The sequence below is a fragment of the Taudactylus pleione genome, unplaced genomic scaffold (assembly GCF_031769625.1).
Source record: "Taudactylus pleione unplaced genomic scaffold, aTauple2 ptg000114l, whole genome shotgun sequence".
NCBI lineage: Eukaryota > Metazoa > Chordata > Amphibia > Anura > Myobatrachidae > Taudactylus > Taudactylus pleione.
In genome coordinates, this window is record NW_028284516.1 from 18443655 (window position 1) to 18467500 (window position 23846).

Genomic DNA, 23846 nt, shown 5'->3' on the forward strand with positions numbered 1-23846 from the left:
TGTTTGAAAATAGATGTATTTTGAGTCTTTTGCGACCCCGATGCGCATCCCCGCCGTCGTCTAGTTGGATCACAGATCAAATGGTTTTGTAGAGAGATCCCAACCGATCGTGTACGATGTGACACACTTCTATGCATCTTATCCTATGATCGTAACGATCAATCTTACTCCATTTGACCACATCTTATGAAAAATTTCAAGGGAAGAATTTCAAGGGCAATTGTCCAACTCATCTTACCAACTTTGAATCTTACCGTGTATGGGGGCCTTAATTCATCCATATTCACTCTGCTTTCCCTAATATATCTCTGTATATGTTGTTGATTAAAGTTGGTCTTGTTAACTTATTTTAGCATTATTCATCTATTTTTTTATATATTTATTTATTTATTTAGCTAGAGACATATTCATTGTAGGGTTGAAGTTAGCACAACCTGTATCAATCTAAGGCTTTTCTAGCAGTGACTTGGTGAAATCCATCTGCCTCAGCCACCTGTGCCTATTCTATTACTGAGTTAATTGTCTAATTGCTAGTTATCTAGGAGGAATCTTTCGAGCCTCTATGTTAATTGCGACACAGCCAAAATTAGAAGCTGTGAAGTAAACCCAGGCTCTACGATTATATTTTCACATTCCAGTAAAATGAGCACACACTGTGATATATACCTGGCACAAGGTCTATTGCATAAACACACTCATCAGGGAAAACTAAACAACATGTTATTTGGACACACATTAAAATCCAATGTCTCATTAGCAGAAGGCTGATGCTTTTATGGTCCGATGACTTAAAATACAAATTGCTTCACTAGGAAAATACAAACCTTCATAAATAACATTCAAAAAAGAACATACACAAGTTTAAGGCACTCTAGCCCTTAAAAAGGGTCTGGGTACGGGATCTCGGAGCTGAAAATGCGGGTGGTCAGAATGCTGGCAGCGGAATCTTGACAATAGAAATCCCGATGCATAAAGGTAAGTATCCTAACCCTTCCCCTAACCCTTACCCACCTTTCTTGCGGTCTAAGCTTAACCTGCCCCTCCCACAACCTAACCCTAAACCCTCCCCCTACTGCTTAACCCTAATACTTACCATAGGAATCGCAGCCATCAGGATTCTTGAGCGGGATTCTGACTGCTGTCGGGATCTCTGGCACCAAGATTTTGACCACTGGCATTGTGTGCACCAGGATGCCGACTACATTCCCTAAAAAATGGTCGGCCTTATTGTGCCCAGTACATGGAGATTTGTATTGTAGACATAGGTATTATCTATCCCTTTGCAAAGGCTATGAGCAACTCTTGGTCTGCTACAGTATGTCTTTTGAGTTTTTTTGACCATTGTTAATAATTCCAGGGACAAACCCAGGTTTTAAGAATTTTCCCCTTAGAAATGCAGTAAGTCCGTACTTTTGCAGTATTGTCCATATGTACAATATAATTCATCATTTTATGCATGCCAGTTTAAAATCCAATTTTCTGCACTTTTTCATTTATTTTTGAAGAATTGCATTGACTGCTCTCCACAAAGCATCATTGGCAGCTTTGCATGCTCTGTTGATGTCCCCATGATAAGATAAGGCCATTGTCACTAGACCATGCCCTACATTATTTTTATTTTTGAGAGGATTATCACACATGTTCTCATTGTGGTTGACATCAGGAATTTGCAGATATGGGAATTATGGGAGAAAACAAAAATAGTGGCTCTACTGTAGAAGCACACTGCTGTTGATCTCTTTTTACATTTAAATTAGACAAATATACAGGAAATAAAATACGCAAAGGGATAGCGGCAATGCTGCACTGTGAAATTCTTGTATGTTTGATTCTTGCGGTTGGCTACCCTGTCACAGCATCTCAGGGTCTGTTTGACTATATAAATTGTTCTTATTTAATCAATTGTTTATTTGCTTAATTCCAGCCACTTGGATGATTTTTTTTTAGTGGTTATAGAGGGATAGTGGGTCTGCAAGATGTTTAAAGAGAAACTATCATTTTTGAGTAGAGAGAATTCTTAATCCACCCAAATTTTCGTGAATCCGGACAGATCCGTGTGGCTGTTCTAATCTCCTGAGGAGATCCGGATAAATGTGAGTTGCATTTCTGATCCTCCAGTGGTTGGGATTTGAGTTTTGGATTGCAAAAATTACATGATTTTAGATGTTTTTAGAAAAAAAATTATAATTTAAAAAAAAAAATAATCCAGATCCAAAAACGAAAACACGAGGATGAATCCGGATCCAAAAACAAAACACGGGGGCCAGCGCATATCTCTACTTTTGAGTTGATTTTTGATTTTATTTTTGGCATATGCCTTTTGCATCGGAGAGAGCATAGAAAAACATTGTGCAGTGCCACGACTTAAGAATTGGGCAATATGCAGCGTTATGCTTTCTACTGGATTGCATCTATACTTAGTCCCTCTGCCTCATGAACACTACTAATGACGATGGCATGCACAAGCGGGCGATGATTTCAGTCTATGCATGCGTTCAAGTCGCACTGCGCATGTGTCCCGATGGTTATAGCACAAAGTCGCAGACAGCAATAGCATGTAGAGTCATGCAATTTTTGTGGGTGTTTGTGGGAGGTAACAGAGGGGTGACTAGCCTGTCGCGAGTGTGTTGTGGTCAGCATCCAGAGGCGCAGTTGCACTGAACCCATCGCCCATGTTCAAATGGAGAAATTGCACCTGCCATAGGGTAGGTACAATCTCCAATGGTGCGACTGGCACAACCGATGGTGCATCTTAATATGTACAGCTGTGCATTGGCGCTGCAGCCTATGGGCATCTCAGTAGGAAGACTATCGGCTGTGGCATTAGCATAAAGACGCAGTCGCAGCTGTGTACAATGATGCAGCTGCGGCTGTAATAGCTCCCACCCCTCAGTCAGGTTGGTAGTGAGAAAGTGGGCCAGAAGCTAGCATTACGCCACGTGCTGCCCACTTCTCAAGCCGAGGCGGGACATTTGCATGCAGAGGGGTTGATTTATTTGCAGGGGGATACCACAATGTGCCATTGTCAGTGTTGGAATGCCAATAAGGGCACACCATATCACCCCAAAATCACCTATTTCCATTCACGGCCCCATAGGGATGTGTGTTACAAGCCACAATCTCTAGGATACTGCAAATGCAAAATATGCCTGCCCTGGATTATGGCCATTGCCTGCAAGTTAATTGACCCCCAAATGTTTTATAGAAGAAGAGAGTAGTACGATGAAACAGGTCTATAGATATTCCCTTTGATAAAACCTTAATCTCAATAATCTCAATAATTTTACATTCTGACCAGTTCCTGAAATGTTTGTATATATTTATAAAGTTATTCCACATTTCATATATAATAATGATGTTGAAATGTCCAAAGAATTGCATATAAGCCATTCGATTCTGAGTAATGTGCTCCCATACATCACCGCGATGTCCGTCTGTGCGCATTATTGTTTAATACAGTAATCTTAAATAATTTTTCCAAGGCATCTCTATGGGGTACAAATGAAAATGAGTGATTGGTCATGGAGCAATTTTAGGCGACGATGCTGGGTGCACTCCAAACTCATCAGTCTGAGTTGAATTGCCCCTAAATGTTTTAAAATGGATAATTACTGTCAGTGCATCATTCAGCCAAGCTATTTGTCCGAGATATAAACAGAGAGGACTATGTTGGATTAAACCTGCTCGAAAATGTGCACATAGCATGATTAAAGTATACTATGTTTGTAAAATGTGTTTTGAAACTTAACAAGTCTTTACTGGTTAACTTGTGGCTTCATAAATACACTATATAATGAGTAAAACAGTTTCTAAATGAAAGTCACTTTTTTTCTACTCAGTCTGCAATTTTTAAATTCTTAATGGCAAAGTGCGAATGATTATTTAATAGCATTATTAAAAATTAAACCATTAGGTCATGCACATTTTTTGTAGCTGAGATTTTACCAGGATTTTTACTATAATAGCTTAAATTAAAATGCTAGGCTGGTTGCTATGGTGACAGGTAAACATTAATTAATGATTGATCCTAATTGGGAGAAAGTAGAGTAACTCTTTACAGTCTTCTCATAAGCAAGATACACAAATGTCAATTCATGTTATACAAACAGGTCCTGTCTAGGGATGGCCATCGATGGTTAATAAACACTGTTAACCACCAATGGCTGATGGTTTTGCCATCAATGTGTGGAGATCCAAAGGTTCACCCCATCCATGGCATAGAGCCAAGCAATGTTTTGTTTTTCTCCCTGTGCCGGGACGCGAAACAGCCCTCGAAGCCCCGTCCGCACTGTCTGATTGCCCCCACTGCCCAGCCAGTATTAAAACAGGGATCACCAATAGTACCATCGAGTTGATCAATCAGGGGTATTCCTACACATGGCCATCCATAGCCCTGCCTTGTCAGTGTCACATGACTCTTTGTGTTGTAAATGGTTTGCACAGCAGTAAGTGAAAGTATCATCTTATTTGTATATTGCATTGTTGTTGTTTGAGGGTTTATTCCTGTAATACAACATGACACCAAGCCGCTGTCTGGACACAGATGAGGGATCACAGCAGAACTCTGTCAGGTAATAGAGCGACTAGAATAAGCTCTGCCTGATTATATAAATGCATGGGTGAAAGTCATAGAAGTGCAAGAATAACAATGCAATGTATATAATCAAAATTGCAGGAGGAGACATATAAATGTAAAAAAAAAACTTTAAATAAGTAGATACATTGATGGTTAAGCTATTGGTATGGGCATTTGAATTTGTATGTATTATGAGAGCCATTATAAAGCTTAATTTTCTTCCTGAACTTGAAAGATTAGTCATTGAACAATTAGCTATTTTTACATAGGAAAGGTCTATTTTATGGGCCTCTACTTGGTTCTGCAAAATATGAACTAGACAATGTTTACTGTAGCCAGAATATCTTTTGGCATTGTTTCTGCGAACGCAAAGAATCTCTGGATTGTCTCAAATTGTTAGCTGCCCATTTTCAGACATGCAAGCTTTTAGTGTGCAATTTAGGTCAATGGATAGACAGGGGAAGATGTGTTTAGGCGACAGATTTTAAATCACTATAATATAAATATGCTCCCCTTTTCATCCGGAATTTGCTTTCTTTCTAGGTAATTTAGTGCAGCAGACATTGCACTCATGGCTGTCTTTGTAATGTTAGGGATTAGGAGAGTGAGGATTTAACGTTGACCCTTAATCTTCAACATCAACTTTAACAGAAATCTAATATGCAAATGGAATATGTCCATTTTGTGTTTACATATTTTAATCTCCATAATTTAGTTTTACCATGGTAAGGGCTCATCCTTATCTTGGTCATAATCAACCCTAAAGTGGAATAGTATTAAAATCTTTATAATTTGAATCTTACAGGATACATTTACCAGATCTATAACTTGATATTGTTATTATACTTTAGATAGATATATAGCATTTGTGTATCTATATTGGGTGCAGTTTGTGCAGGGGGCCCACACCGCACACCTTGAGCCCATATAGTTATACTTACCTCTCCGGAGTTCCGCATCAGTGCTGCAGCAGCAATAGAAATGACTGGGGAAAATGGTGCAACGCCCATTTTCCCAGAGATCAGGAACATGCATGGGCGCCATTTTCCCGGAGACCTGCTCATGCACAGTTTACTCTGACACAATACCAGAATCAACTGCGCAACAGAGAGGAGAGGGCCCGCATGGAGCCTGTACAGGGCCCTCCCCTCTCTTAACCCCCCCAGATAGATATCAGAGGAGTGTGTGAAATTGCCAGTATATAGAGGAGGTGGTGCTAAAATTATGCAAATCGAGTCATTTTAGCTCTGCCCCCTCCCCACAGACAAGCTCTCATGACATGTGAGCCCGGCCCTGGGGTCAGCTGCATCTCCTTTTTGGGTTCCTCCCAGAGAGGAGAACTTAAAAGTAGGTAAGTATGGTACAGTATATAATATATATATATATATATATATATATATATATATATATATATATATATATTATGGAGTGGATATTAACACTTTCACTTAGATTATGTATTACTATTTAAAAGAAACTCTTTTTTTATAGATTTTGTATTTATTCCCTCACATTACAAAGGGTGGTATTTAAACTTTATATTTCTTAAGAAATATTTTGAGCAGGAAATGTTTAACTTTACTGTCGTTTACAATATCACATTCAGTAATCAGTTATCCTCCGATGTACACGGTATTTTCAGGCAATTTTAATAATGTAATGTATCCCTTAGGCCCCAGGCAAAATATTCTTGGGATTGTGGCAAGTAGATTTTCACTGAATTATCTTTTTAATTTTATTTAAAATTTAGAACATGCAATTCATTAGGATTATTTTCAACGAAAACATTATTTTACAGGCTACTTATATACTCATGCGCACTGGTTATAATTTAGGTTTGCTTTAGTGCTCTATTCCAGATGTTGTTGCTGTGGTCCCGAGCATCAACATTTAAGAGAAAAAATAACAGAGATGAGACAAAAAGTGTTGGCTCTTTTAATGTGTCAATATAATAATAAAAAAGTAAAACATTGTAAATTGTCAATTGTTATGAATTAGTCTTGTACAGTATATGCTAGTGCTATATGCTATCGGTATTTTTACCTATAATGATTCAAAGTAGTTTCCCATGATGTTTAGTGACTTCATTTGGCACGACAGAGGTGAAGATTGTCATAAGAATTGTAACAGCCACTGTCCATCCTGTAAAATGAGCCACTCATAACGAACCAGCTCAATACAGCGACAAATCCTCAAGGACAAAAGGTCATAACTATGCTTTGAAGGGCAAAACCCACTCCTCTTGGAAATCAGTTACGGGAGAGAGTAAGCCCTACTGACACAATAAGGACTTAGAGAAATTCCTCTTGGGACAACGTGCAATTAAGTAGGGTCACATCTAGATATGTGTGGGCTACAGAGCTAAATTTTGTATGAGCTTCTATCCAATGCTTAAGGGTAAAATAAATACATGCACACACGGGCTGTCTATTTGAATGTACTGCATCACCTTTCCAGCTGTTGGCCCTATAGCAGCTGCCACTCCTGCTACTATAGTACTAGTTATGCCTTTGTGAATAAGCCACTCCTTTTCAGCAAAAGAGATGTCTGGGTAATGTCAATTTATGTGGCAGCCCTTTGAGTCAATGCTTTACCCACTTTTATAGCTTAAAGATGTCCCGAAATGTTCTCATTGATTCACTGAAGCTTTTTATATGGCACTTTACATGCTGACCAAAAAATCCTATAGTGCACTGAGGGGTCTTAACAAAGACAAAACAGGCTGCCTGTAGATGGATAGTTGTATCCTTGTCTAAAAACATAACAGGTACATATTTGGCTTAGATGGCTGCTATGTAAATGGGTTTACCCAATTGTTTAATCTCCTGAATGGGATTTTCAACAGTGGTGTTTTTTTTAGGGTTGCAGCCTCCCTTCCCCCTTCCCTCAGTAAAAACTGCCACCCCTAGTGGGTACACTGGTTGTGGCAGTGGCTTCCTATTGGCAGTGCTTTCTCCTAATTGAACTCTGGACAGACAGTTTGCGGTCCCAGGCAGAGGTGTTTTCTGCCCCTGAGAGTGCAAGTCCGGACCTCAATTAGTAGCAAGCACTTCCAATAGGAAGCCACTCCCCTGCCATTTGCCAGCATTACCTGGCTTCTTGGAGCAGCAGCCGATACAGACGCTGGCTTGTTGTTTTGATTCGCACATTTGCAGGCCCCCCCAAACAGAAAGGTAGGAGCTAGTGCTGGAGCAAAGTAGGAAAACTTGGTAAGGAAATGTTTTGGGTACAATAAAATTTCCCTTCGTTCCTATTATAAACAAGTACTTACTCAAACAAATCTAAAACTTGCCCCATTGCTAGTTTTTAGCGGAGCAGTGGTTGGAAAATATCCTTGAATTGGGGAACTTATCTTAGCAAATTGTAAAAGCTCACAAACAGGAGAGACATGGTTAAATAATACATTTGTAGAAGAAAATAACTCAAGAGATGTTTTTTGTTGCTTGAAGCTGCATTTCCTCATATTACCAAATAAATCCATAATTAATTTTTCCAGATGCATTAGGTTTCCAATAGAATAGAGAAACATAACATACATCTGCGTGATGTATTTTACACTTAATTAAAAAGGTTGGTTTCAAAACAGGTTTTTTTTTACGGAATAATTGCAGTCTTAACTCATTTATCTAACTGGTCTTGCAGGTACGGAATGCAGAGTTCCCTCCAGCTGTTTCAATCAAAACTGGTATTAACAATAATGTCTTTAGACAGAATAAAAATGTTGAAATTGTAAATTTGATTCATCCTACATTTCTACATACATAATGATGTATAATTAATCTTTTGTAGCACACAGATTGTAAGGAAATCACATACATACAGCATGAAAATATTTTCGCTTTCGGGCTTCCAGCTGTATATTTTCTAATAACATTCAGTTATTAATTGGGATGTTAAATGGGCTTTCTTTCCTGTTCTATTTAATGTTTCCTGTGATTTATAAGCTATTTTTAAGTAGAACAACTCTCCTTACGAAAAGCAGGTAGTGATTGTACGTAGTTGTTATGTACCTACCATTGCATTTTTTGGTCAGTTCACTGTACCAATCAATCACTTTATTATTTTTTACCATTAAAATGATAAGGGGCACATTTAGAATTGTGTTTAAAGGAAAAAGATGTCCTAATTGTAAAACATGTTAAAATTCTGAATTTAAGATGTGTTTCGAACTCAAGTTACGGGCAATGTAAACTGATGTGAAGAGAAAACCATTGTATCACACATCGCATTTTGAATGCAATATATCCTGCCACTGACTGAATGCATAGTGGTGTTAATAATGCTGGTATGCATGTACAATTGCGATTAAAATCACAATGGACAGAGAGGACCTCCGGGTTTATGACACGGAAGGCCTCCTGCACATGCACAGTCATCGGCCAGGGTATGCGCAAGCTGTGGGGAACACTGGGAGGGATCTTACTGGATCCTCCTTGGGGAAGTCTATGGTGAGAAGCACATAGGCTTCTATTAGGCAACTCCATCTATATTAGGTTCATATTAGGTTCTGGAGCTGTGAATATTTGGGAAATGCGGTCACACCTCCAAAATCAGTAGTTTTCAGAGTTTTAACTGCATTTTAGCATTAGTACAGCCCACCCTAAATGAGACTGTACATATTAACACCTTTATGGTTAATATGTGCAAAGTTAATATATTAACGTTCTTTTTTGTTTTCTTTCAATGTGTCTCATGGACATTGACAGTTAAAAACTCGGATTCATCCCAATAGGATTGCAGTGTAGCATTTGCAGAGGCGTTTCTACATGCGTTTGGTTTGAACAAGATAACTTCCTGTTTGACCACAAACACAGATTGAAGGCACATGAAAAGCATATCAAATACAAATACATACATAATATATAAACTCAATGTAATTTATATGCATTTCTACTCATCATTAAACAATGTATTGCAAATTTTAGTGTGTACATACAGGAGCCTAATTGAGGTCTATTTTTATTTTGATATGAATGTCCAGGAAGACACAAGCATACATTTGTCTGCAAATTAATTTACTGGACAATTTGCATATAGTGCATTTAAGGAGAGTTCTAAAACTTTTTATTGAAATACAAAACATAAGTCATAGGGAGCGGCTCAAATCTTGGAGATGTGCGTGAATTAGCGCTTTGTCGAGAATTATGGCACAGCAACATTGCAGGTTTACCTGTGGAACTGGGAAGGAAAATCTGTGATGTAACAGTCCAACTCATGGTCATTGCTAAGAATTGTTTATCCCCCATAGTGTCCAATAAAAGCCTGGTCTTTTCATTAAGTATGGTATGATGAATATAGTTTTCACCATGTGGCTACTTTTGAAGAATTCAGACTAAAGTATCTCTCAGAAGTTGGGTGTCAGCAAGGGGCGACTGGAAAGTGATTGCCCCACAGGCCAGGTTAATTAAGGCTCAATGATGGTTTGTATCCAATGGCAATGGTTTCTGTAATCGATGCTGAAGTCCGATGATGGAAGTCCCCATGCTCTCTGCTTTGCATCTGCACGGCCGCAGTTCCTGCCTCCTGCGCCTCTCGCTCTCCCCAACCATCAATGGTAAAAGCATTGATGGATTTTAAGGTTTTTAGCCCCTTGGCCTGAGACCATCGAGCATCAATGGTTTCATCATCGTTGTTTATCCTTAGACTGATAGAGGGGAATGATTTCCTTATTTGCTGCAAATCATATAATCAGCAATATGCAATTACTGAACATAGAACATATATTGTTTCCTATGTGGGTTACTTAAAGCTGCTTTTCACCTTAAATAGAATAAATTGCATGTCATTTCTTCGGTATAAATCACCTTATTCGTATGTTTTTTTTGCAAGGAGTTTTCATGTATTTAGAAGCAGAAATTCCAGGGGAATGGAGCATTGATTTTTATCCCCTAGCAGGTATCATGGACTGCAAACAATTAATCCTTTTCAAGATCTAATATATATCTAGTACGGCTCTGCTACAGTTTGGCAGCAGTTTTTTGAACATAAGAAAGCTATTTATTAATTGTAAAATAAATCATTAATGAATAGAACTGCATGTATGTTTGAGGAAAGCTATACCTCTCTGCTATGAATCTCTGACACCATGCCAAGTGTCTCAGTGCCAAAAAGTTTAGTATTACATTTTTTTTTTTACTTTAAACTCAATAGTGGTTACTGGTAACATGTGTTCTGCTGGGTTTTTTTTTATCTGGCCGGAGTCCAAATAATGTTAGTGTGTGTTTAAAATACTTAAAAAAATAAATTAGTCTTTTCTGTTTCATAAAGTTGGTAATCCAAGAACTAAGATGAAAACCTCTGTATAGCTATAAAGTCCACTGAACATTTATTATAAAGTATTTCACTGCACAGGTTTTTCCTCAAGATACACAGCAGACCCATGCTTGTGCCAATTAGTTAACAGGTAAATCAGTGGAGGTCCAATGGAAAGTAATTTAAAACTCAGTAAGGATTTTAAAGGTAACTGTGGGAATGCCGTGCTGTGATTGGTTATAATCGTAGATATTAACTTCCAATAAAAATTTAGAATGAAAGAAAGCAAACATCCGGGAAAGCTTAAAGAATCCAAATAGAATGGTTTACTTTACTTAGTGAAAAATGTCACATTCAGTGACAATATTAGGTATATTATATATTGCATATTAACTTTATATTAATGAAAATTGAGGTTAAATTGACAATATAAACACTGTTTATAAACTTTTATAAAGCTCCCTTTGAAAATACTTTTTTTTTGCTTCAACAGTGACATTTTCATAACTATATCATTAATGGCATTTTCACATTACTTCTAATAAGCTTACTGACTTGGTCAAGGGCACAAGGATGTCTCTCTATCCTATACTGCTGAACAATCATTTTAGCCCTTATATTATAGTCATAACCTAACATTGTATTTGGACAGCACAACTGACATAGTGGTTGGCAATACCGCCTTACAGCACTGATGTCTTGAGTTCAATTCCTTACCAAGTCACTATAGGCCTGATTCTGAAGCAAGCAACTGTGCATATGGAACAAACCATGTTGCAATGCAAGGGATGCAAATATATATATATATATTTTTTTTTCCCTGCAGGGGAAATACTGGCTGCTGTTGCATTTAGCCCACAAATGCTGGACAGCTTTATTTTTACACAGCAGTTTAGATTTCAGTTTGGATGCTGCACTCTCTTATGCATCTAAATTTCTCTGCACATTTCAAATCTGCCCCACCTGCAGTGCAACATGGTTTTGCCCAGATTCACATTTTTTTGCTCTTTTTTGCTTTACTCCCAACTCAGAATCAGACCCTATATATGAGGAGATTGGATGTTCTCCCTGGGTTTCCTACGGATGCTTCGGTTTCCTCCTACACACCTAAACCATGCTGGTTGCTTAAATTAACCCCATTGTGTATGTGTGTCCCATAGGGAATTTAGATTGTAAGCTCTACTGAGGCAGGGACAGATGTGATTGACTGAAATATTCTCTGTAAAGCACTGCGTAATATATGTGCGCTATATAAATAACTGTAGATAAATAATAACATTGCACTTAGGTTCACTAAACCATAGTAACCAGCCAGCAATTAGTGCTGCTAGGACAAATCACACAAGGAATGTCAATTACTGATCGGTTGCTATTGTTTTTCAAAAAATGTGCACTGAAAATTCTATGCAATCTTAGTAAATAACAACCTGTAGTCCTTTTCTGTCATGAAGCTATCTACAGGACACAATGCCTGCACATGTTTATTTTGTACTTAAATAGCAACTAGTACAAAAATGTTGGATAAAGAAAGATCCCCGCAAACAGGCAAATTGTTCTCACTGATGCAATGTTAGTTCTACATAATAACATGCAAAAATATTCCTATTATAAGTGTTTTAAAAATGTCCAACATGATATTATTTCCATGTTACCTTTCTATGGAGGCTAACTTTGAAGTGATATATCGTGGCACAAGTCTCCTTGTAACAAAAGGATAAAAGAAGCATAACACTTTGACATAGATAGTCTCTTTGGGAACACCTTGCCAAAAACATAGCTTTAAAGTACTTATGTCTCTGAGCTTGAACTCTTCAATTCATGTCAATTCACCAAGGTTATTAGGAGTATTACTAAGTAATCTTGGAAAGCCTAGAATAGTCCTTAAAATTCCGTAATTATGTTGTATTCATAAACTCCTGTAGGTGGATATATGTTCTTTATAGTGTAGTCATTTTATTCAGATACAAAAAACGTAAAAGATGGACATTTCTGGTTATAAAAACAGACCCAGTTGGACAGCCATGTAATGTGCGGAAACCTTTTTTTTTCAGTTCCTTAATGATGTCTTTAGATTTTTGTGGAGTGATAGGTTGAGTGTTGGTTCAGCCCACAAAATGGCTGCCTCTATTTTATGTAAATGACAGGTCTATTTTATACACTAAAATACTAATTGATCATTAAGTAGAGGCAGTGACTGTGTTTAATCAAGAATGCAACAATTTTAAGAGTGTAAGCAAAGAGCTTTACTGGACTATATAATATCATTTATTTAGACTTGTTTAGAATGAAAAATATGATGTGAGGCTAAAATGTTTTCTGGTGGGCTGGTTGAAAATAAAAATCAATGGGCTTGGAAACATCTTTACTCAATATCAGGCAAAGCGTCTGTCAGATATGTGTCATTCCTCCATTCCTGCTTTCTTTGCATTAAGCTAGAGACAAGAAACCTCTGACTCTATATGGGCTGTTTCTGTTAAAGGGTAATGAGCACTATCTCTAGTAAAAAAAAAAAAAAAAAAAAAAGGATTGTGGTGCTTCAAGTACTGCAGTAATCTTTCTTCTGCTATCGCCATCTAAGGAATTATCAGAGATTTTTTTTTTTTTTTCACATTTTTAAAAAATATATTTTTATTATTTTTAAAAAACTTTTTTTTCTGTATTTTTCAACAACTGGAATTGAAAGTACAAATTCAAGTTTTCAGTCCCACTGTGCATGTATGTTCCAGGGAACCCAGTCATGCATTCACATATTCACTATAACTGGCCTGGCAAAGAGGTAAGTTAAGTCTCCTGACCAGTATCACAGCTCAATATTGTGTAGCTGCCTTTGCGATATTTTATGGATATATTATGGTCATAGGTTGTTTTCTATAGCTGCGATAAGCAATTATGAAAATCCAACCCTATCAAAAGATCTTACCATGTATAGTGCTTTATCTCTCTCCAAGGCTTAGTACATCTCCCCCAAAGAGAATGTAATATCACTCTAATCGACAATTAAGCCAATCGTAGTGCATGGAACATAGAGAAGCCAATCTGCAAACATCAACAAATGTCACATGTCTATATAGTTATATTAAATGAGCTTACAGCCTCTCTGAACCACATCCTTGTTGAATTCTACTATAAGAAAATGTCTGTGGATGCCTTCTGTGTCTGTTGCTATTAGTAGTAAAGATTACTGTACCCTCATGTGCACACAGCATTTGCTAAGCAGCTGTGCAAATAGTACTGCAGCATTGACTGGCAGATTTATTAAACTATTTCACATAAGTTACACCCATGCTACTACACAGTAGTAGCGTAAAACAAGATGCCAGTACTTGTCAGCGTCATTATAGAGGAGTATATTTACTAAGATGCGGGTTTTTAGACGTGGAGATGTTGCCCATAGCAACCAGTCAGATTCTAGCTGTTATCTTCTAAAAGGTTCTTGATAAATGCTAAGTAGAATCTGATTGGTTGCTATTGGCAACATCTCCACCTCTAAAAACAAAAAATATACCCCTAAGTGTGGTATAGGTGTAGACTGTGATATCAAGTGGTGTGTTTGTTATAACCGAAAAATTAAAATTGGATAAATATTTGCTGCGTCTTCAGTCATTCATATAAAGAACTAGTTGGGGGAAAATGCATCAGTGTTTAAAAAATAAAAAACTAATGTCACCAGGAATATAAAATCTGCCACTAAAGTGATTTCATGCCCATGTTCTAGTAAATTATCTGGACATGTTTTCAATGCTGATGGTTGAATAGTAACTGAAAAGTGCAGTCAAATTTCTTCCAAGATTGTGGAAACACTGATAGTTATTTAAAAAATAATCATCAATGGGTAACACCTACATGCATTCCTCCTATGTACAAACCACAATCCCAGTGACCAGTGAGTGATATGTATGTACAGTATATGTGTGCGTAGAGAGAGAGAGAGAAACACCTCAGTTAGTGATTTATTTTTACTTCGGAACCTATGTGCAGTAAATCGCAGTAATCCCCAGATAAGTAACCAAATAATTAACCTTACAGTATGTACAAATAACTCTTAACTTTTGTAGGATTGCTAAAACAAATGCTCCTCTTTAATTTGATATCTACTTTTTGCTATGTATTGCGTAGATATTAATATCTCTCCTTTGTCTGTTGCAATTAGCAGTCACCTGTGTGGGTCAGCTGAATAATAAACCAAATATTTTAATGCCAGGATATATTCTGAAACATTAGGAGATCAGTGATCATCTCTGCTTGCTGGTGAGGGACTGCTGATGAACTGTTAAACAAAATGATCTGTCCCCAGGCCAGTCAGTTGGTTGGATGCCAAGAAATCCAGCACAATTAACTATCAAAGATGCAGGCACTCCATTATCCCAAAAGATCAGACTGCAGCCACCTGGGAACTCACCCTTTTATTCCTCTAACCCTAACCCTGGATTTATGAGGGTTATTTGTGCATAGCTTATTGATTGTTTTTGTGGGGACCACAGCATGTCGATATATTCACAATGCCGACATCTAAAATGTCGCCATTCTCATAACGCAGTCAGTGAGGTTTTTTCCATCTCCGGGACTGGGTGTTAAACTAGAACTACGGGGCCGATTTCAATAGACGTAGAATTTGCCGGGTCCCAGCGCCTTGTGCTCATCACCTGCAGAAGGCAGATACTACATGCACCCTATACACATGCGAACAGAAGCCTTCTGCCATAACTGGCAATGCAAACTGGCATGGCAGCACATGTGCTATTGAATATTCGCCTATATGCCAAGATGCACACATCTGCACCACCCCTATCCATCCACTTATTGAAAAAGTCATCATAATTATCAGGGCACATTTGCACCATCTCTATACCTCATGCAAGAGATGCATCAGAAATATGATGGATCTATGTGTACACACACAACGCAGCATAGCCCACACCCCCATGTAGCGCCCTCAGTATACTAAGTAAGCCTTCTTGCGGATGTCCCACTTATCCTATTCAGCCACTTATGGAGATGCAAATGAGATGCGTAAAAAACCTGAATCGCCCATGGATGTACCTGCACTTCTAAATGGGGATGGCAGTAGCCTCCCCAACATGAATAAACTGAGTAGGGGGGCTGGGGGCAGGGTCTGCTGAGTGAAAATAGCAAAGCAAGAGATTATAAAGTAAAAAAAAGGCTGGGTGGGGTGGCAAACAGAGCAGCTGAAGATGGGGAAAGAAAAAAATAGAGGGCAAGAAAAAAATACTGCACAAAAGAAAAGAGTGGATGAAAGAAAAAAATGGCCAGCAATAAAACAATGCAGTAAAGAAACAAGAGCACAATACGCAGAACTCCAGTCAGAAATCAGCAATGACACTGTGAGGATCACAAATCAAAGAAGCTTTGGCCTAGCAGCCAGAGCATTATAAAGGCAGACACAAGACACGCCCACTACCACCTAATAGGTTACCAGGTACACATGGCCTTTACTAAACTCTGCCCACAGCCTTGTGATTTAAATCACCTCAGTCTCATTGCAGTCCTTCACTTGTACTTCTACTTAGTATGTGCAGTGCAAAAAAATCACAAGATCTCTATGCAATTCAGAGTTGTGTGCAACTCTGCATCAATCCCTTGGTGTTTTTGACTTTAAGGTGTACAATTTGTGCAGTCTAGTCTGAGTGTGAGCATGCAATTAATCACAGATAAAATGCACCATACTCAACTTATATTATGAAATAAATTGTGCATGTAATATATTACCAAGACCTAAACAGAGATCTGGGTATGTTGTCAGCACCATACACGGTGCATGTACTGTATGATCTCATATAACAACATAACCTTATCTCTATTAATACTATATTGCTTTTTAGCTTTTCTGGCAGCTGAGAAGTGATTTTTGCTTCTTTTTTTAACTAGTACAAACTTTGTGTCTGAATCATTTGAGTCTGTGGAAATGAAACCCCAGTGAGTGTCATAATAATTTATGCTATGCCAAGTACATTTGGAACGTGTATGGAGCCACTTGCTGAGAGTCTGCTAATGGTAAAATGTGCCACATAAATCACAATTCCCAAGTCAAGAGCAAATGTTATTTTGCAAATGTTTTTATTAAAAACATTGTGAAATAAATGAACACTATATTATATAGACGCACCGGCATAGTCTCATGCCACATTGTTGTTGTGTTTTTTGTTCTCTTTTACAGCGTTCTTCTAATATAAATTTATAAACTCACACTATTGTGTAGCTATAAAAATTAACTTGAACCTAAAGCTTGTGTATGCTTAGGCAGAAGCAAAAGCCTCGTATTGTCCTCAAACACTGTTCTGCGGTCACGCCAAGCAACCCCTATCGGCACGCCAGTTCCCGTGCGACTCAGCTGTGCCAAGCGTCTTATTCATTCAAAATGTGCATCTTATTCACACAAATAAAACAAATTCATGCAGTAAAACTACTTAGCTAGAATGCACTGATCAATGTGATGTGCAACACTTGTACATGTGTGTGCGAATAAGTCTGAATCTGTGTACGAAGCGCTACAATGCAGCGCCACAGCTTTTTTTCATGCCAAGTTCCATTGTGCTTCATCTGAAATGTTATACATGTTTTAAACTAATTCCTGTGCGGTTAACATTAGAGCCCGGCGTCTGTAGTACACATTGAGTGATGTTTTGCTGTGTCTGCAATGCAAATGAGAAAATGTAAAGAAAAAAGACGCTATGCTACACCGCTCAGCGCGACTGAGTTGCACCAGGTGCCTTGTGCCATACGGCTTATTGAAACTTAGTGTATGAGTTCACATCTGTACTATAGATCTGATCATATGTAAGGTCAGTGAAAAGACCTCACCCATTTATACAACATTATTTAAAGTATATGTGTTGTCTACACAAAGTGGGGGCAGCCATTTTGAGAATATGCAGCTTAGACATTCACTAAGAAAAATCTGTGTCATCTGCTTGTCTTAGTCACCATTCCAGATATGAAAAACAGGCCAATTTAGGCCAGTTATAGGTAACCCGATACACATCGAGGGCCGCAGGGGCAGTCCTCCAACCTTTTAAACGGCCACACAATATTCTTAATCCTAGTAATCAGTTAAATGAAAACATTTAATCAAAGAAAGGGACAACTACTTGTAATGACATATGAGCAGGCATTTTGATCAAGTGTTACAGGCTATAAAAAACACAACAGACAATAAAGTATGGAAAAGCTGAAGCCTGCATTTCAAGGCTCCAGGGCTGCCGTTGGCCATCACTGATTTAGATCACGTCCAGATCGAACACAACACAGCCCTAACTTTCTTGTACCACTCTCATCTTCCATAAAGCCAAAGTATTTTCTTGGTAGGCCATGTCACTTTTATACTGTACCTCAGATGTCGGGTCTGTCCCACAGACTTTGGTGACTACTGACCTTCATGATATTTTAGGTCCTAGTGAAAGAATGCACAATGTGATTATTAGTATCAGATAATATAATATCAACTTCTTAACATATTTTACTATGCCCTGTCAAAATAATTATTTCTACACAGGAGATACTTTTACTATTGGGCACCCAGAATGAGGCAGCCCCTTTAGAAAGGTAACACAGTGGATTTAATTGGAATTATCTTCCATTTTGCAGCATATTTGGCATAGTGGTCAGCATTCCTGCCATGCAGCAATGAGGTCATGAGTTGAGTTAATTCCTGACCAAGGCACTATGGGGTCTATTTACTAAGCAGTGTTAGGAGACAGAGTGAAAAGTGATAAGAAAGTGATAAGGTGCCAGCCAATCAGCTCCCAACTGTCCTCTCACAGGCTGTGTTTGAAAAATGACAGTTGGGAGCTGATTGGCTGGAACCTTATCACTTTCTTATCACTTTTCACTCTGTCTCCTAACACTGCTTAGTAAATAGACCCCTATATGTTTGTGTTGGTTTCCTCCGGGTACTTCGGTGTCCTTCCACACACCTAAAACATACTGGTAGGTTAATTGGCTTCTGGAAAACATGTGCCTTAGTGTGTAAGTGTGTGAGCATGTCGTAGGAAAGTAGATTGTAAGCTCCACTGGGGCAGGGACTGATATGAATGGCCAAATATTTTCTGTGGAATATATGTGCGCTATATAAATAACTAGTAATTAAATATATCCATTTCACATGAGAACGCTTCTGAGCACATAGTCTGTGAATAACGTTGCGTGTGGCATTTTCACAGCTACGTTTTAGTTTTGAAGGGAAACGGGATTTCCCATTGATTGTAGTGGGAAAAGTACACTGCATTGAGCACTTCGCTGAACATTGCATTTTTCTGGCTGGAAAACCACAACATCCTAAGAAGCCCACCAAACACCAGCCGCTACTCACTGATTACATTACTTACTTGAAATTAAATGTGCACAGGTTTTTAAGTTCTGTATTAATACATTTTAAATTATTAAAATAAAATGGAGTTATATGCACTGTTTGCTGATTGCTGGTACAGCAAAGGAACTGAAGTGTGAGGAATAAGGCATAACACAGAATAACAGCAACTATTTGCATTTCGTTTCCCTAGCAGCCTATCTACGAGCTTATCATCATCTACCGTGTCATGCGCAACTTTAAGAATCATGATAAATTACGAGGATTGAATTCGGAAAAGATTAAAGCAATTGGTCGAGTTGTAAATTAGAGTCAATTGATCAGAGGCCTGCGGGATAGAAAACGCTAGCTGTATTAGTAACCCAACAAGTCAGTGAAGTTTCTTCAGAAAGAAACAAAGATAGCAGTAATTAATGACCCTGACTCTGTGCCAAAAAAGCTTTCTTCTGACAACTTCAACTTAATTAAAACTTAAGACTCTTCAATGGCCTCAGAATCTCCTTATGGGGTGAACTTTTGCAGACTCGTGAGAAAATTTTGTAAATTAAAGGAAAAGATGTGTGTTACTACTGGTACCGTGATTTTAATCCCTGACAGTCAAAGAATCTATTTAACCAAAGCCTTTTCTTTTAACTGGCTCACACCTGCAGGCTTACTGGCACTTCCCCTGTGCCAGAAAAGACAGTTTTTGTGTTTCACGGAAGATCAGATAATAGATGTCTTGCTGTCGCTTTTGTTTTTGTGCATTGTTCATTAGGCTATGAAGTACTGCAGTCCTGCTTGATATGCTTGGTTTGTTTGTAGCATAGCTTGGTCCTCAGATTTTGGGCTGCAGCAGTCTTGGGCGAGGGAGGGTAAAGAACAAAAAGTTTCAGCCGCCTCATCAACAGAAAAGGCCAGTAATGTGTTACATACAGTACTCCACGGTCAGGAAAGGGGGTTAAGGAAAAAGTTTTGCAGACCAAGATTCACACTTGAAGGGGTAATCTGAAAGACACAGGCATGCTGTTCTTCACACTTCTGGATTCTAAGGAACAAACAATTTCGCTGGCCAGGACTGTATTTAGAAACCATCAAATGCGTGTATAAATAACTCTCAAGCCTTCTCACTCAAATCAGTCCGTTCAACCTATAAATGAAACAATCCACGATGAGCTGTAGCATCAAAAATAAGTTCTAAAGTGTTTCATAAAAGACCCCAAAGCACTTTATGCAGCGAAAGTCAGAGAGCGAGAGGCATGTTTGTATGCTATTTATAGTATGTCAATTAGTGCATCTCCTCCGTGTAATATTGCAGGTGATCAATATTCCAATTCCCGTATATCTGCTCAGACCTATTAACATTTACAGGCTTTGTTTACATAATGTCAAACAACAAATCAGTATAGGTCTCGATGTGTGCAGCCTTTACCATCAAAGTCCGGTATTTATTCATGTATATACATAGGTGGTTAATGAAATATTGGGTGCCCTTTTCTCACTAAGGTTGCAATTCCATTAACCCCTTAGACCTTAGAAAATATTTGATAGATAATGAATAATCCCCTAAATATGTTTTATATATTGGTACATTCGACAATTATTTAATATTTTTATTACAGCAAATATAGAGCCTCATTTATCAATGAGTTTTATCATTCACAATAAGTGATAAAACTTGTTGCGTATGATAAATGGTGCTCAAGCCAATCAGCTCCCAACTGTCATTTTTCAAACAGATGACAGTTGAGAGCTGATTGGCTGGAGCACCATTTATCATACGCAATGAGTTTTATAATGCGTTGTGAATGATAAAACTCATTGATAAATAGGCCCCTTCATTTTAAGCAACGCTGTAGCCAGAATGTTTCAAGTACAGTTTCCCTGCCTGAACAAGTTCATAACCTATCACATATAAACATAGAATTTAACGGCAGAAATCAACCTTTTGGCCCATCTAGTCTGCCCCTTTTTTACCTTTTCGTAGTCTAAACCCTATTTGTTCTTTAGTTCTTTGTAAGGATCTTCTTGTGCCTATCCCAAGCATGTTTAAATGCTCTACTGTCTTAGCCTCTACCACCTACTAGGTGTCTGGGAAAAACGGGACTTATCTTGGTATAGATTGAACCATACTATTTATTTGTGGACATTTATGATACAAATTCAAGATTACCTCAAATAGGTGCTCAAATATAAACCATAGATAAAGAACAAATAATACACCCTTGGTGCAAGTTCACGGAAGTGTGTGTATCACAACCTTTGTAGAAGTATTACCATTATTATCAATAGCAAATTGTCAAATAACTGCCAATTGCTCCAATTGTACCTGACTTACTTTTATGTCCTAGGACTACTGCTACAGGTTGGCAAAACCAATCAACTACCTATGGCATCAATAGTTGGGGGGTCCCTACAACAATGAGAGACATAATATCATCATCCAGTGTTTTAATGCTCCCACATAAAGAGTACCAGCCACTGACATGATGAAGAAACAGCCAGCAACTTCTTACACATAAGGCAAATAGCTACTGCTCCTCAATGTTAGTGTTACACTATGAGTGGGGCACTTGACAGGGATGTCACAGTCAAATGCTACTCTCCCAGTCTAAATAGCCAAATATGCCACCCCTGCCTGCTATGGTAAGAAATAGTGCGTGTGTGTGGTGGGAAGAACCTACGCTCCACTTCCAAGTGTGGTTGGTATGGAGTGCTTCTTCTGAGTAGTGGGGAGAGGCCCGAGGGCATCCCAGGGTTTGCTACAGTCCTGATAGTCCCCCTATTCTTCCCAAACACTCTTTGAATATTCAAGAGCTGAATTAATTATTTGTGTAAGCTTTTTCGGTGACACAATGGTTGGCTCATCATTACTTTGTATGACTTGAAGGCTACGTCTTCTAATTGGCTGTTTTTAAAGAAATATATATCTGCGCGAGCACATGTCCTACAGTATGTTGTTCTGTCTGAGGAACATCTCTACTTTATTTATCAAAAATAATTTAAATAATTAATTTCAATGCTTAAGGTCTACCAATTGTCTACTATGTATACAGAATGATGAAGAAAGACACCTAATGGTTCACCGTTAACAACCTAATAGTCCATTGTATGTGGAATGGCCAAATGGTGGTTCACTGACCAGTTCCGAAGCTCAAACAAACTTTTTTTGTAATGCAACACTTCCTTGACCACTTCCATAGACAAAGCTGAATTATCTTTTTTTTTCAATTAGTTTTCAACCTCCAGTTTTGTATTTACAACACACTTCATATATATGGCTGGATAGCAATAAACATAAACCATGTCAATTATTGAGTCAAGTTGACTGTCTTATCAGCCCTTTGCCAGTCCCACTTTATATATTTGAAAAGCCCATGCATCATGTGTCAAAATGGCACCTACCTCATAAAGGGTTGGTTCAGTTAACCCTGTTTGACTTACGAAAAGAGATTACTCTGTAACATTTAGCTATTGTGGTTACAGGAAAGAGCAAGTCTTGCATATCATGTCATCGCTGTGGTTGCAAAGCATTCACCGGGTAATTTAATCTTTACGGGTAGTATTTTTTTCTTCCATTTAAACGCTTTCAGATGTTAGAATAGAAAAAGAAAGTTTAAATCATCTTGTTTGAATTCTTACACTCTTATCATTCAGATTAGTCTGTAATATAACTTTCTAATGTTCTGAGTCGATTCAGATGACGCCATTGTCAAATTTTCGTTTATTTACCCACAAATACTTACCTCTACTGCCTATGCCACATTACTCTGCGTTAAATTCAGAGGTTTATTGGTGACCAGCTGCAATCCTGTTGTCAGACTCTTAATGCAACAAAAGTTGTGTAACCCAGTTGTGATGTTGTCAGAGCTTTAGCAGTATACAGACACAATTGGCACCTTATTCTATATTACATTTGTCATCCTTTATGTGGCTAAATTGGTGTTAGTTACAGAAAAATTGAGACTTATTTTTCTATAGAATTCTACACTGGTATCTGACCCCAATATGATTGTAACAATGTGCCTTTCATGGTCAAGGCCATCCTATAATTATAATAATAGCGATGCTTATTAACTTTACAATAGCTGTGTAGAAAAATAGTAAATTGCTATAAGCCTTTAATGATATGTTCCTAATTTACAAATGATCTATTAAAAATGCTACAGATTATCTGTCTTTTTTTTGTTTAGTCATATAATACTTAGATAATATATTAGTTGTCACATGAGTTGCTTAGCTGGCGCGCTGTACATTATTGATTCTAATTTACAAAAAGAAACATTAAATTGTGTGATATAACCCACAGCAACCAATCAGATATCCGGTGCCTATAAGTTACATAATGTGTTCAAAATGGCCGTCCAATGTCAAGTCACTGCCTGTGAGTCACCCAGAGGGGGCATCTTTTTCCCAGAAAGTGGCTAAATTCAGTTTCTACCATCAATATGCAAATGCTGCAGTTAGTACAAATGCTTAAAATTGTGAAACAGTGGTTTAATAATATGTATGTCCATCCAGTGTGTGATTGCAGCTTTAAGAGCAAACTACTGCAACTGAATATGCTGAAGAGTTGTAAGGGTTTTCATTGAAAGAAAAAGAGAATTTTAAAGGATCCAGTTACATGCCGTGGGCAGAAATTAGAGTAGTCAGCGCTTACAAAAAGTGATTTTTTTTATTTTTTTTAACAAAAATTTGATGTGGGTCACTGTGAAT

The 23846-nt window shown here is 38.0% G+C and overlaps 1 protein-coding gene across 1 annotated transcript in view; it reads left to right on the forward strand.

Annotated features, from left to right (window-relative positions):
* ZFHX4 (zinc finger homeobox 4) overlaps window positions 1–23846 on the forward strand; it is a 163870-nt gene that overhangs the window by 57419 nt on the left and 82605 nt on the right. The window lies entirely within an intron of this gene.